This window comes from Lonchura striata, chromosome 1 (assembly GCF_046129695.1).
Source record: "Lonchura striata isolate bLonStr1 chromosome 1, bLonStr1.mat, whole genome shotgun sequence".
Taxonomy (NCBI): domain Eukaryota; kingdom Metazoa; phylum Chordata; class Aves; order Passeriformes; family Estrildidae; genus Lonchura; species Lonchura striata.
In genome coordinates this window covers 37,772,491-37,785,558 of record NC_134603.1, presented here as the reverse complement: position 1 = coordinate 37,785,558, position 13,068 = coordinate 37,772,491, and the positions used below count along the sequence as shown (strand labels likewise).

Below are 13,068 nucleotides of genomic sequence, written 5' to 3'. Positions count from 1 at the left end.
ATCCTTGACACTGGTCCAAAATTAACAGTTTTGTACTTTTTTCCTCCCAACTTACTTTTTTTACTCAAATCTTGCCTGTTGAATTCAGTTCAAGGTGATTGGGTAACATACTTAATTTCAAAAATCTAGAATATACTCAAAATAGAAAGTTGTGAAGGAGCAATGATTCCCAGTTGCTTAGTGGGTATTACAGTAGGAATTTTAAGGATTCATAGCATTGCAGAATATCATACTAGAAATCATGAGGAATTACAAGAAACATTACCTCAGCACTGCTACTTCCAAATATATTTTTTACTCATAAGAAGTGCACAGTTCAGGCTCTTGGGAAGCTCCAGCTAGATCAGATATCATAGACCACTCTATCAAACAGAATGTGTTAGAAATTATAAAATGTATCCATATATAAAATTTGATTTACACATTACAGAAGTATAGAAATAATTATTTACTTTACCTCTTGTCCCTCTAAATAGATGGAATTGTCTGGAGGTTCTTTCAGAGAGGAGTAACTTAAGAATCTACCTTTTCTTTTTCTGTCCTAGTGGAGGGTAGCAGTCAAGAAAAGCCTCATTGCGTGAATTCTCACAGAAGAAAACCCTGTACCTCCTTGGAAAATAAAAGCAAGCTAGAAACACCCTTTAAAGACAATAAAATTATATTTTTTATCAATTCAACCACTTATTATTAAGCTCTTATTCTGTAAATACTTATGACTGCTCATTACTGCAAGCTTGTAAGTAAACCTGAGTTCAGATTCTAAGAGGACAAAGTTAGACGTGATGTATATAGTAGGTGACCTTTAAAGGTCCCTTCCATCCCAAACCACTCCATGATTCTACATGAATAAGCATTTTAAGCATAAAAAAGTGTCATCCCAAAAAATATTTTAAAGATCAAACATTTGTTGTCTGGAATTAAACACAAAACTTTTCCAAACAGTGTTAAGACAATAATACCAAAACAAATCTTAAATTGAAAGCCTTCAAAATGTGCTGTATGGTGGTATGCACACAAGATACAGTATTTCTACAATTTTTATAAATTTAGTTGAGTAGTATACCTATCAAATATTGTCCAGTTAGACAAGCAGATGGTTAGTTAATTTTCCCCTGTCTACTGCCCCATTGGAATTGGTCCAGAGGCTTATTTGTCCCATTTCTTTTTGTATCTTCTCAGATTCTGGCTGGATGGAAAAAAAAATGTCCCTGTAGTAGGTTCTCTTCTTGAAAACAAAACTAAGGAACATTTCAGGAATGTGTTAGAACCTTAGCACATTGCTCTAAAATGTAGGAAAAAAGGGTAGGAAAAATAATAGAAGATATGGTCATGTTTTAGCAGTCTACAAAGCTAAAAATATATAAAAATACATATATAAAAACTAAAAATCTTTGATCACCATATTCATTGTTCCTGTTCTTTATAATTGTATTTATTCTTCATTCTTCAACTGAGATTGTTGTTTGGTTGTTTTTTTTTTTTTTTTTTGGCTACATAAGTCTCTAGAAATTAGAAAGATTGACATTTTATAGAATACTGCAAGTATACAAAATTTCCTAAAAAAGAGAACAGTAGCACAGGTTAGGTTCAGGCAACACTGCAAAATGAACAATATGATGGGGGAAAAGTCTGCAATAAATACAATGTACCAAATCAAAACACCCATCCAAAAAGTAAGAGGCTAATCAAATTGTACTTGGAGGACACTTTTTCTTTAGTAAAGAAGTTATCTGTTTGTTTTCCCTGTCTAATTTAATGTAAATATATCATGAATGACCTTTCTTTCTTTTTCCTCCCACCCCCAAAATGCTTTCTCTGAAATATAATATCAAAACATCTGGTTTACACTATAGTCTTTTTTATGCTTACTTTCTGCTCTAGGGAGATATTTGTTATGTAATAGAATCTTAATGTAGTAACCAATTCTTTTCATATTAGCACAACAACATAATACCATTGGTGACATTCAGTAGATTTGCCTTGGTAGTGACGGGAGTCAGATAAAGTAATAAAAACTCAAAGTGCAATTGTAAATTTATTATTTTACATGCTGTCCATTTACTTTAAACATAATCTTCTCTCATAAAAAGTCTCCTCAGATGGTCTACATGTCAATCTAGATATGTAGAATACCATCCTCTTTTCTGCATGATTTTGGAAAAACATTAGCTAAATATTTTCCAATTATCAAAATGTGTTTTTCTAGGAAGATATCAGAGTAAATATGCAGAAGAGTTAAATACTCATATTTAAAGGTGCTATCTGTTGTGATTTTGAATATCTCCCCTCAATACTATTCATTACTATTTCTAAATCCCTGAAACCAAACTTTTATTGCTTCTAACTTAAAAAAAAAACATATCTTATATTTGAGATTGTGGATTTTTTTTAAAGACACTCAATTGCCTCAGCTTTAGAAATCTGCAAAAACTGACTCAGAGGCAGAGAGGAGTACAATGGCTGACACCTTATAACTCTCTTGGGAGCTCACCCTTGACACTGGGTTTCCTGTCCACAAGGCTGAGTATTATCATCAGTCTCAATGAGTGCCAGGAACTTGTATTAGATCTTACTTTTTCTATTATGAATATACAGCAGTAAGTACATATTGAAAACAGCAAGAAGAACAAGAACCTTACCCCAAACCAGAATATCACACTGAATGCTTTTCTTTGTCATGGCACGGGAACAAGGGGGAGAGTGACACTCACAGGCAGTACTGCCCTGGAATGCATCTCCTGAAAATTTATAAGGCACTATAATCACAGAATATTCTGAGTTGGAGGGGACTCACAAGGATCATTGAATCCAAATCTGAAATGAATGGCCCATACAGGGATTGAAGCCATAACTTTGGTGCTATTAGCACCATGCTCTGACCAGCTAAGCTTATCTCAGGGCCATAATATTAAAACACATATGTAAGTGATTTCACTGAGTTTTTCATTGCAACCATCATTTGGTCAACCACTACCTTAGATGGTACAACTGAAACAAGCTGATAGACTTTACTAGGCATTGTTCTTATTCCAAGAGAGACATTTATTTCCTGAAAAATATTCCAGTGTCTTCTGCTTTTAGCAGCCTAAAATGACAAACATTTTATAATAACAGATTTTACTCAAAATCTATCATGTTTTTACAAGCCATCTAGAGAGTTTATGCATTATATAGCATGGTAGCATGTCACAAACATACCCTGCATTGTCTTCAGGAGAATTATAAGCATTGATAAATATTTATCTGCTACTACTTACTTTGAAGAAAACATCATAGAAAAAGTCTTGCACAAATTTATTTTCTTTTTTTGCCCTAGCAAAATGAAATGCAAGCTGTTCATCTTGCATGTTATTAATATTTTTGATCCTTCCTTCCTTCCTTCCTTCCATCATGTTTTATACCTATGGTACCAAAAAGTTAACAAAACAGAAAGTATCTCTTTAATAGAAATTTGTTTATCTACCAACTTCTGCTATGAAGCCTGTAAAATTATTTAAACACATAACCTGTTCCCATTTTTTTAAGAAAATGTTGAAATGACTTCTAGTAATCAGCATGTTATGAAGAATTTGATATTTCAATCTTTTCTTATTCAACCTGAGCAGAATACATTTTTAGGACATTAGGAATGCCAGAGTACTGGTGTCATCATGTGACCTGTTAGTGTGACCCAGTGACTTCATCTACAGCCTTATAAACTTCAAAAATTCTCTGCCTTTGAGTTCTGAGGAGTTCTAGTAAATGTGTTGAATTCTGAGTGTCAAACTCTATATTTTTACCTAACAACAGGTAGGAGAATTACCATGTTTAGTTCTGCTTATTCAGGGATTGAGAAAGTAACAGCAATACACAAGTAACTTGTAGATAGCATCAAGAAAGAAGGTGGAGAAGAAATTTCACTAATATTTTGAAATAAAGTTGGAGTACCTTGAAGAAGAGATTTAGAACAGAAAAATAAGATTAATTGTAAGTTCCCTCTAGTGGAATAAAAGTATTTTTAAAATTCAATCAAGAATCAAGAGATTTGCTGTGTTGAATTATTTTATTTCAGTAGTGTCAAAAAATTATAATGAAGTGAGAAAACTTAAATTATCTAGTTCAACGTTTCCCATTGACATTTTTCCCTTCCAGTACTTTGATTTCAATGAAAGTACATTTTCATAGAAAAGGTACTGTTCCTCTCACCTTACTTTGTTCTAAAATAGCCCAGATTTGTACCCTTCCAGGTCATGCTGTGTAGTCTTTTTCCCTTGGGTGTTTGAAAATGAGTTGGAACTGAAGGGATAAGAAGTTATTGGAAAAAGAAGAAATTTGATGTATTAAATTGCCTATGTTATCAGCAGTGGTGGTTAAATTGAAATTGTATTTCTATAATTAAAGCTTTATTTGTAATAAATTTTTAACTGAAATGTAATGTGCACAGTCATAGGAATTATGAATCCTTTCCAGTATAAATGTATAACTATTTCCAAATAGATAACTATAATGTCTAAAATAACAGATAACACTTGTTTGTTGAGTCACGTACCATCTTCTAGATCTCTGTTGCACCATTTCAAAAAACAGGGGCCAGGTGTTGAATTTCTGCAGCTTTATGCAGCCCTGAAGCTGTGGATAAGTGGCCTAACACTTGGGCTGGCAAAAATGCAATTATTTTACCCTGGTCCACAATTCCCTATGATTTTCTCTAACTCATGAAGCCAGCTTGTCGTTAGTTGGCAGGAAGGGTCTGGGGTACTTTGTAGCGGTGACAATGCCAGCCCAGATGCAAAACCAGAGCTTGCTCTCACCAGTTGTAGCATGTGTTTCAAAGGTACAGGCCACACGGAGAGTATTCTTCGCTAGGAAATTGTTTGATAGACCCAGGTATGATGAAATGAAAGCAGAAAAGCCACGCCTGGGGTGGCAGCACGCTTCACACATTAGGAGCTGTTGTTGTGCCTGTGGAGTCCCAGATGCTGCTGCTGAGCCAGAGCACCTCTCTGCCTTCTGATCTCATGGCCTGTGGCTCACAAACCACACAGATGCCTCATGATCTTTACATGACAAGGCAGAAGTGTGAAACAGTCTATATTTCTGTCAAAATGTGCAGTGTTAAACATATGGACTGGGCTTGAAAAAAATTCATAAAAGCTGTGAGTAATACCTGTTAGGTAGTACCAGAATTTGAAGCTTTGCTAGAGCTTTCCTACAGCTAAGAGCATCATTACTAATAAATCACTGGAAGTACTTAAAGGGAAAATCAAAAAGATGAAAGCTCATTACAGAAAATGAACAGCCATTTTCCACTGTTTCTGCAGCAGAACCTTGTTATCTATTTACATACTATTTCTAATATTAATATCACTGTGGTAAGATAAATCACTCCCCACCCTTTTACATTTTTAATTACATTTTACTGCACTTTTTCTTTTGTTTACAGTTCGCCCATAAAATATTTATTTTATCTTATATATAGGATGAGTTTTCTGTATTTTAATCAGATTTTCCACATAATCTTCCCCCCTACCTTCCTTTACTGTCTTTTTTATGACCCTAAACACCACGGGATGTTTTTTTGTAGAAAATCTCATTATTTTTTAATGCATGGCTATTTATTAATGTATTGTGTATATAACACACTATGCATTTCTTTGCATTGATGAATACATTTACATCCACTTGAGAATAAGAATTCCCTTAAGGGCCGATCTCACAATTTTCTGACTATGCTGCCAAAATATTGTGTGTCTGATGTTTTTCTGGTTTTTTGTTGTTTTATTGTAGTTTTTTTAAGAGGCACAATTGGGTCTGTACTGATTTGCTGAGAAGATTTTTCTACCAGTAGAGAACAATCATTATTCATTTTCTGAATGTTGACCTGGGTGTGCTGTGGCAGAGATTACCAAAAAAGGCAGTCATATCTCAGCTGTGTTCTAATAAAAATGCTCTGACCTGCTCTTTCTTACTGTGAGAGGGGTAAACTGCTCCCACATCACTGTGATACCAACACTTGTTCTGCAGTGGCAAGTAAGCACAGTTTTTTGCTAACAACTAACAAAATATTAAAGAAAATATTTGTCTGAAGTCACATCTTAATAGCATAAGGACTTAAAAAATCCTACCAAAACCAGCATGAAATCCTATGACTTCATCATATGGAACCAGGTGGAAGACATCCATTTGTGGGAATACAAGGGATTCAGTAATTTTCTGCATTTAAAATGACATGCATTAAGTACAGTTACTGCTGGGCTTTTTTTGCACCTCAGTGACTTAAATCATAATTGGGAAAATTAATCTTGATTTTTTTATTTTTGTATTTGGACTTAGTTTTTCATACATTTAATTCTTCATCTTTGCTAAAAACTGAGCTAACTGCAATTTTTATGGCACTTAACTGTGCCAAAAATATTTAAAAATATTATTTACCAAACTCTGCAAACAATTCCTACTTATTTTAATTTTCAGAAAGTGGTTTGCTGTTTGCTGTGAATATTTAATAGCTGAAATATATTACGTCAGCTCTCTTAATAGTTATCAGCAAGAACTTTTCACTTCAAGAGAGTCAAGCACTGACAGCCCTGCATTTCATAGAACATTTTGAACAGTGTCTAATGAACCATCAAGTTTTCAACACTCACTGCCACCTTTACAGAAAGTCATACCTAAAGACAGTGAGCGATAACAGGGGCCAAAAGAAAGATAGTAGTTCTGGAGGCTTTGTGTCTCTATGACTCAAATTGTCCTTTATTTTTGGGGTAAAATTCCACAGTGTAAATGAAGAATAACATTTTCTCAACACTACATGCAGAATTCCCTTAAGCATGTGGTAGGATCATTTAGTATAGTCTGTTCTGTTGTTTTGAGGTAGCTATGAAGGGTAAGGAGAATGGTTCCCCTACTGCTGTTTAAAAACCAAACTAATACACATGTGTAAATATTTTCTTTAATCATCTAATGCACTCAGATGACTCCAAACTAGATTTATCCAGGACATTATTATTTCCTGGATCTCTGTAACTGCTCTGCATGGAGCCTTTATGGTCTACTGGGTAAATAATACACATTTTTTAAAGGATGCAAATACTTACATACTTGAGAAATCCTAATGTTTCCAATGGAGTAGTTATGTTGTGTAAATAACATGCAAACTTAAAATTGTACAATTACAAATTTATGCATAGTGTATCGTATGTTTGTATTTGTGTTTGTGGGAGAGATTAAAAGATAAGCTGATCTGTTCCTGATACATTCATCTATTTTTCAGATGCTTTTGATTTAGCTACTAAACACATTGGTTTTTCTTATAGATATATTTGTGTATTGCAGAAAACTTGGTACTGTGAATGGAAGAAGCAAACAGAAAGCTAGTTTATAGCCTAAACCTATACTAATTTCAATTTAGCAAACCATTGCAGATGAAGAAATATATAACACCACCTTCTCATGCAATGGTCCAATAAAAAGGTGTCCAATATTTTAATGTTGTTCTTTTATCAATTTATGCATCCTAGAGAATTTTTTGGGTGAGTAGACTTCATTTATACTACCTCATGCTGAAAAGTAACAAAAGTAGATGGAGTAGCATTTACACTTTTTTTTTTCTTGTTCATTTTCCTGTAAAATAGTGGGGGATTATTGTCATAACCTTAAAGGGAAAGAAAACAGAGTTGTGTATGCGTGACTTTGATTCGTCCTCTGCATTTTGCAGGATTGTCTTAGAGTCCTGTAAAATGTAAGGGCACGAATAACTTACCTAAACAAGGTTGCAATGCTTCAGCACATGTGCCTCATTCCTGATTTTATCTTAGAACATTTTCTCAATTCCACTTTAATATTCTTCTTTCCTACTACCAGTCCATTAGCCCTTTTTTGAGTAATTTGTTTACTTCGTTCATAATGTGATCTCATTGTCATTTGAGGCCTATTATCCTCTCTTGAATCATCACTTCTCTAAATAAAGCTTCTCAAGTTCTTCCAGCTTGGGCAGCAGCAAGCTCTTCAATAGCTTTTTTCCTTGAAATCAAACGGATTTGGTGAAGATGTGGGTCAAGTTAACCCAAAATCCTTTATATGAAAGTATAGGCAGTCATCACCAAAAGAGGGATGGTAGCATCCTACCAGTCCAGAGTTTGTAACACTGATTTAGCTCCCCCCTTGCAGGGCTACCTCTCTTTAAACCTGTAACAGGAGAACCAGATGATACAATACATGGGCATCGCAGATCCATGAGGCTGCTCCTTTTTTTCCTTTCCCTTTTTTAAAAATAAAAATAATTTGGATGGTTTACAATTTGTTAATATGGTGGTTTTTTTCCATTTATTATCAGGATGTTTCCTTTTAAGCCAATATTTACTGTGGCTAATAACTGATTTATTAGAGCTTCTGTGGGCTAGATATTTTATCAGGATAATTAAATAACATATAAGAAATTACACACTGGTAACACACAGCTTTTAAATATTTGTAGAGATTATTGTTCAGTAAATAAACATCAACAACGACGGCATCAATGTCTCCAAAGCATTTGGGGAAAGTTTATCTGAGATGAACTATCTTAGACTATGATATGAAAATTATTTTAATATTCAGGGCATTAAGCAGCACAGACACAAGGGACTAGGGAAGATGGACACATACGTTAGTTTTCAAAATGAATGATCTGCAACCAACATTTCTCTCCCTGTCAATAACACAGTTACTATACAGGAAATACAACTTGTGCATGTGTTTCTGTAATTAAATTTCTAATTTTTACAGATTTTTTTTAATTATATGCTTATTCTGATTTCACAATTTTTCTGCATGAACATTTCCTATTGAGTTCAATCAGAGTGTGTATGATGGGTCAATAAGAATATAGAGATTATTAGTCACTATTACACATACACACAGACACATTTGCCCATGCAAATAATTGGATATATCCAAATAACTAGTGAGGTTGAAAATTATTGCCATTTGCTTAGTCTGAATGTCATGGCATTAGTGTGCATTGTTCCAAACTATATGTGAATTTTGCCAAATGAGTAGCAAAACCTTGCTCCAAGACAAATTGAAAGGCACAAGCAGGTAACTATAAAGTACACTACAGGAAAAAACAGCATCTTGTCTTCATTGTGGCAAGAAGCAGAGAAAGAGGACTTTGCATACTTTAACCAAAAATGTGGTACATACATTCATGCATGTAATAATAATGAAGTAAGAGTTCTTCAAGAAAATTCTCATGATCATAGACACCAGTTGAACAGAATAAAAACATTTCCTTAAAGATATAACATCATCCCTTCTCCAAAGTAATCTCACAAAATTGTAACAGCATTCTAACCATTATGACATGGTAACAGCATAGTTTTTAAGCTGGAAGATGGATTGGATGCAACTAAGTAGACATAGCAAAAATATTGATATTTCATAAGTTGTCTGATCCAAACTTCTGCCTCTTTATGTGTGTAGAGCACAGTAAGACTTGAGCCTTACCATAAAAATTCACAATCTAAGCAAAGCTGATTTTAGAAAGATTTATTACCTGAGATCCCACAATCCAGAAGTCCCCACCAGATCTGAGTATGTTTCCAGCTTGGCAATGCACTAGTGCCACATGGAAATTCATGAACCCATAATCTCTTCATAGGCGAAAGAGAGAGACAAGATAGTTTAGGGCATGGTTACTTTCAGCTATACAGAATGCTGAGTTGAAGATGAAGTAAATTACTCTGTAGATGAGCCTGTTTTTCTACATTATTGACAAAAGGAATCTGAAATGTCTGGAGTTATCTGTATTGTCCATGTCTATAGTTATGCCTTGATTTGGTCAGCTAAATCCAGTTTTAAGTATTTTTTCTCATGGTCCAGCAGACTTATTTAGCCATTATTATTTCATCTAATTTACCCACTCTTATCCATTTTTTTTCCTTTTAAAGAGCAGCTTATTCTGATTCATCAGTGATAAACAGGCACAGCCAGGGCAGGAGGAGTTGCCATGTTATCCTTGAAGACTTGAACCTCCTAAAAATTCTTCAGTACAGTACAGGAGCAAAACAGTATTTAAGAAAATGAACAGACTTCCTTCTGTTGTTTTCAGTGATAATAAATTATTTAGGAATTTAATCTCAAATTTTTCATGCTTTCTTTCCATCTCCCACTGGAACCACTTAGAACCTGATCCAAAGCTCTTCTAAAGTTTATGTTTCTAAAGAGTTCAATGCAAAGAGAATTTTATTTTTGCATACATAACTTCCTTTAAAAATTCAGAAGAATAAATAAATATTCCTACATAAGGGTGAAAAGGAAAATGAGGTTCAGATGACAAAATGTGTAGCAACTTTAATTCAGGGAGTATACTTTTATTAGCTCTGGTCTTTCAACTGATAATTAGAAAAGGTTATGGACTGTTAAGTACCTTAATCCCATTTGTAGATGGATAATTAGAAAAAAAATACTTCTTGATATCAATTTTCATCTCCAAAATCCAAATTTCAACCTTCAATTCTGAAATGTGAAGAAAATTTTTATAAAACCAAGTTTTTCATATATGAAACATGAGAAAATGTCTACATTCCTTCCACAGGCTAAGAAAAAGTAGTTTGCCTGCTTGTCCAGCTAGCAAAAGTATCGTAATTTCTCTCTTAGAAAGGGAGGATTTCATCTTAGCTGCACAAGCTATGACAAAATACTGCATTATACCAAACACAAGTAAAATACTAAGCATTACTAAACAAGCAGCAAATGTGTATGACCCTCTGTATAAGGCACAATGTGAAGGTAGTTCAACGTGCTTTGCATACAAAACAAAAAAAGAAAGAAGCTTTCAGTTTTCAGGCAAGTGTCCATGTAGTAATGATTCACCATTTTAGATGGCATTATCCTCTTAAAGGTGTACCATTTTTCACATGACTGGAAAATCGTGCCTCTTCTAGCACACCTTCCATATTTCACAAAATCTGCAGTGATGTTACAAATTAACCAATTATCTCAAGGGAAGTAAATATTTTCACTTCTGGTAAACACTCAAATCTTGAAATTATGTTATATTTTTCTCAGATATTTTTGCTGTGGTTGGAAGTGTTTATCCTCTCATATGACAACTTTCAAGCATGCCTTAGAGATTTTTTACCAGACCCCAGTCAAACTGAGGTCTGTCTAACACACTATTTGACGCACGTGGTATAATTACTTTATGTGTCCCTAACTATGCATAAGGATGTACAAATATATTGCTCCTTGAGCATAGTGACCAACTGTTGTGATCTACTGTATTATGGCTTTATTGCATTGCTCTGTGTATTACTTCATGTTCTGAAACAGAGAATCTATCCCTACTCAAAGTTTAAAGGGAGAACTGAAAAAAGTTCTTTGTTATCAATGATATATGCTAAAACAACAGGTGGAGAGATATGAGGAAATTTTATTCTCATTAATTTTATGATGCCGATGATTCTCTTGACAAAATCTTTTCATTTGATGCAAAATTAAAAATGTATAACTCTGTGAAATTCACAAAGGTTTTTCAGGAGAAAAAAAACCCCACCACGAAAAACTGAAGAGTATTTTGTGTTATCTACATTCAGTCTTGTTTGTGCAGTTCTAGAAAAACAATTAAAAAAACCCCTTTATAAAAATTCTTTGACCCTGCTTTTTTGCCAACTGAATGCTCATGGTTGATTGGAAAATCAATGAAGTGCTGTGAGAATTGTACCTCACTATTGCAGAAAAGCCACACAAAAATCCAACTTTTCACATGAGTTGAAGATTGCCTTTGGTTCATTTACTCTCTTAAGACACATTAAAATCAAATCTATCACCCCATTTGGCCATCTGTCAATTCTCACTACACAGTAAATGAGTAGACTTTGTTCCTTGATCACCAGAAATGGAGGATGTTTTGTTGTTGTAATAAATGGTCGTAGGCCTTAGAGACAGAAATAAATCAATGCAATTTATAAAGTTGGGGTGAAAATGTTAGATCCAGTTTTCTAAACTACAGAGAATTATGTATGGATGAATCGCAATAAATAAAGCACAGCTTTAGCAGCTTATGAAAATAAATAATAAAGATGAAAGAAATTAATAGGTAGCTCTTTATTTTGAAACCTTTCAAAACGCAAAATAAATACAAGAATAAGTTGCACATCAAAGGTGCAACTATATATACATTTCATTTTATCTGGTCAGGCAATAAATAAGAGAGTTCATTTTCTTCTTATCTTAACACAAACTTAGTTTTCAAATTGCAAAATACACTGGCAACTAAAAGAACATCTCCTCCTTCTTGCTCAATAATTGTTAATACGCACAATAATTATATTCTAGGACAAAATTTCACTGCAAATTAACTTTTGAGGAGTAGTTTCTGTTGAATTGAAGTGCTGCTTCTGGACTTTATGAGCTTTTGGTGTTAGAGGTTGATGCTCCAAGGGTCCAGGTGCTCCACTCACTAAAAGCTTGGTTTCAAGCTCCAATCAGCACAGTATCTTTTGGCATACCATAATTTGCACTCTATTCTTTGTTTGTTGTCAGCATTCTTGTAAAACTGAGCTATCTTGTAGGTAATTAGCTCCAAAACAAAATGTATGAAAATACAGAGACTAAACATCTGGAGACAGCCATTAACAAAGCCATCAATTCCATATCCCAGCAGACTACATTAGTACAACAGAGTTATTTTCAGGAGACTAAACCATCAGTTCTCAAACGATGGTCTGCAACAACAAATGGTCTTCAGTGGTTTGCAGAAGAATACCACCTTTGTATTGTTCAGAATTAAAGGTATGATGGCAAACATGTATAGTTCACAGACTGAGAATCACTGAAATAAATTATCAAAGTTGCACATCCAAAACAAACTGCTACAATAACAGATGCAGAGCTTTTTTTTTAAAATGAAATTTAATTGTTTAGTAATACATGTAAATACTTTGTTTTAATTTTTTTTTTTTTTGTCTTTTAATGTAAATGGAAATTTAGGAATTGGATAAAGCACTCAGTATGCAAATATGGTTCTGCAAGTACAGATTTTTGAATGTTGCTAAATATACAGATACTAATGAGTCCAGTGACTTCATATGCTAAAATTTAATTATCTTA

At 33.9% G+C, this 13,068-nt stretch overlaps 1 long non-coding RNA gene across 1 annotated transcript in view; it reads left to right on the top strand.

The window, feature by feature from the left end:
* The first annotated feature begins 566 nt into the window (after window positions 1-566).
* Window positions 567-13,068, top strand: part of LOC144247157 (uncharacterized) — a 29,760-nt gene continuing 17,258 nt past the window's right edge. Inside the window, exon 1 of the long non-coding RNA XR_013340855.1 lies at window positions 567-623. This is a non-coding gene — a long non-coding RNA (uncharacterized LOC144247157). The remainder of the gene's footprint in view (window positions 624-13,068) is intronic.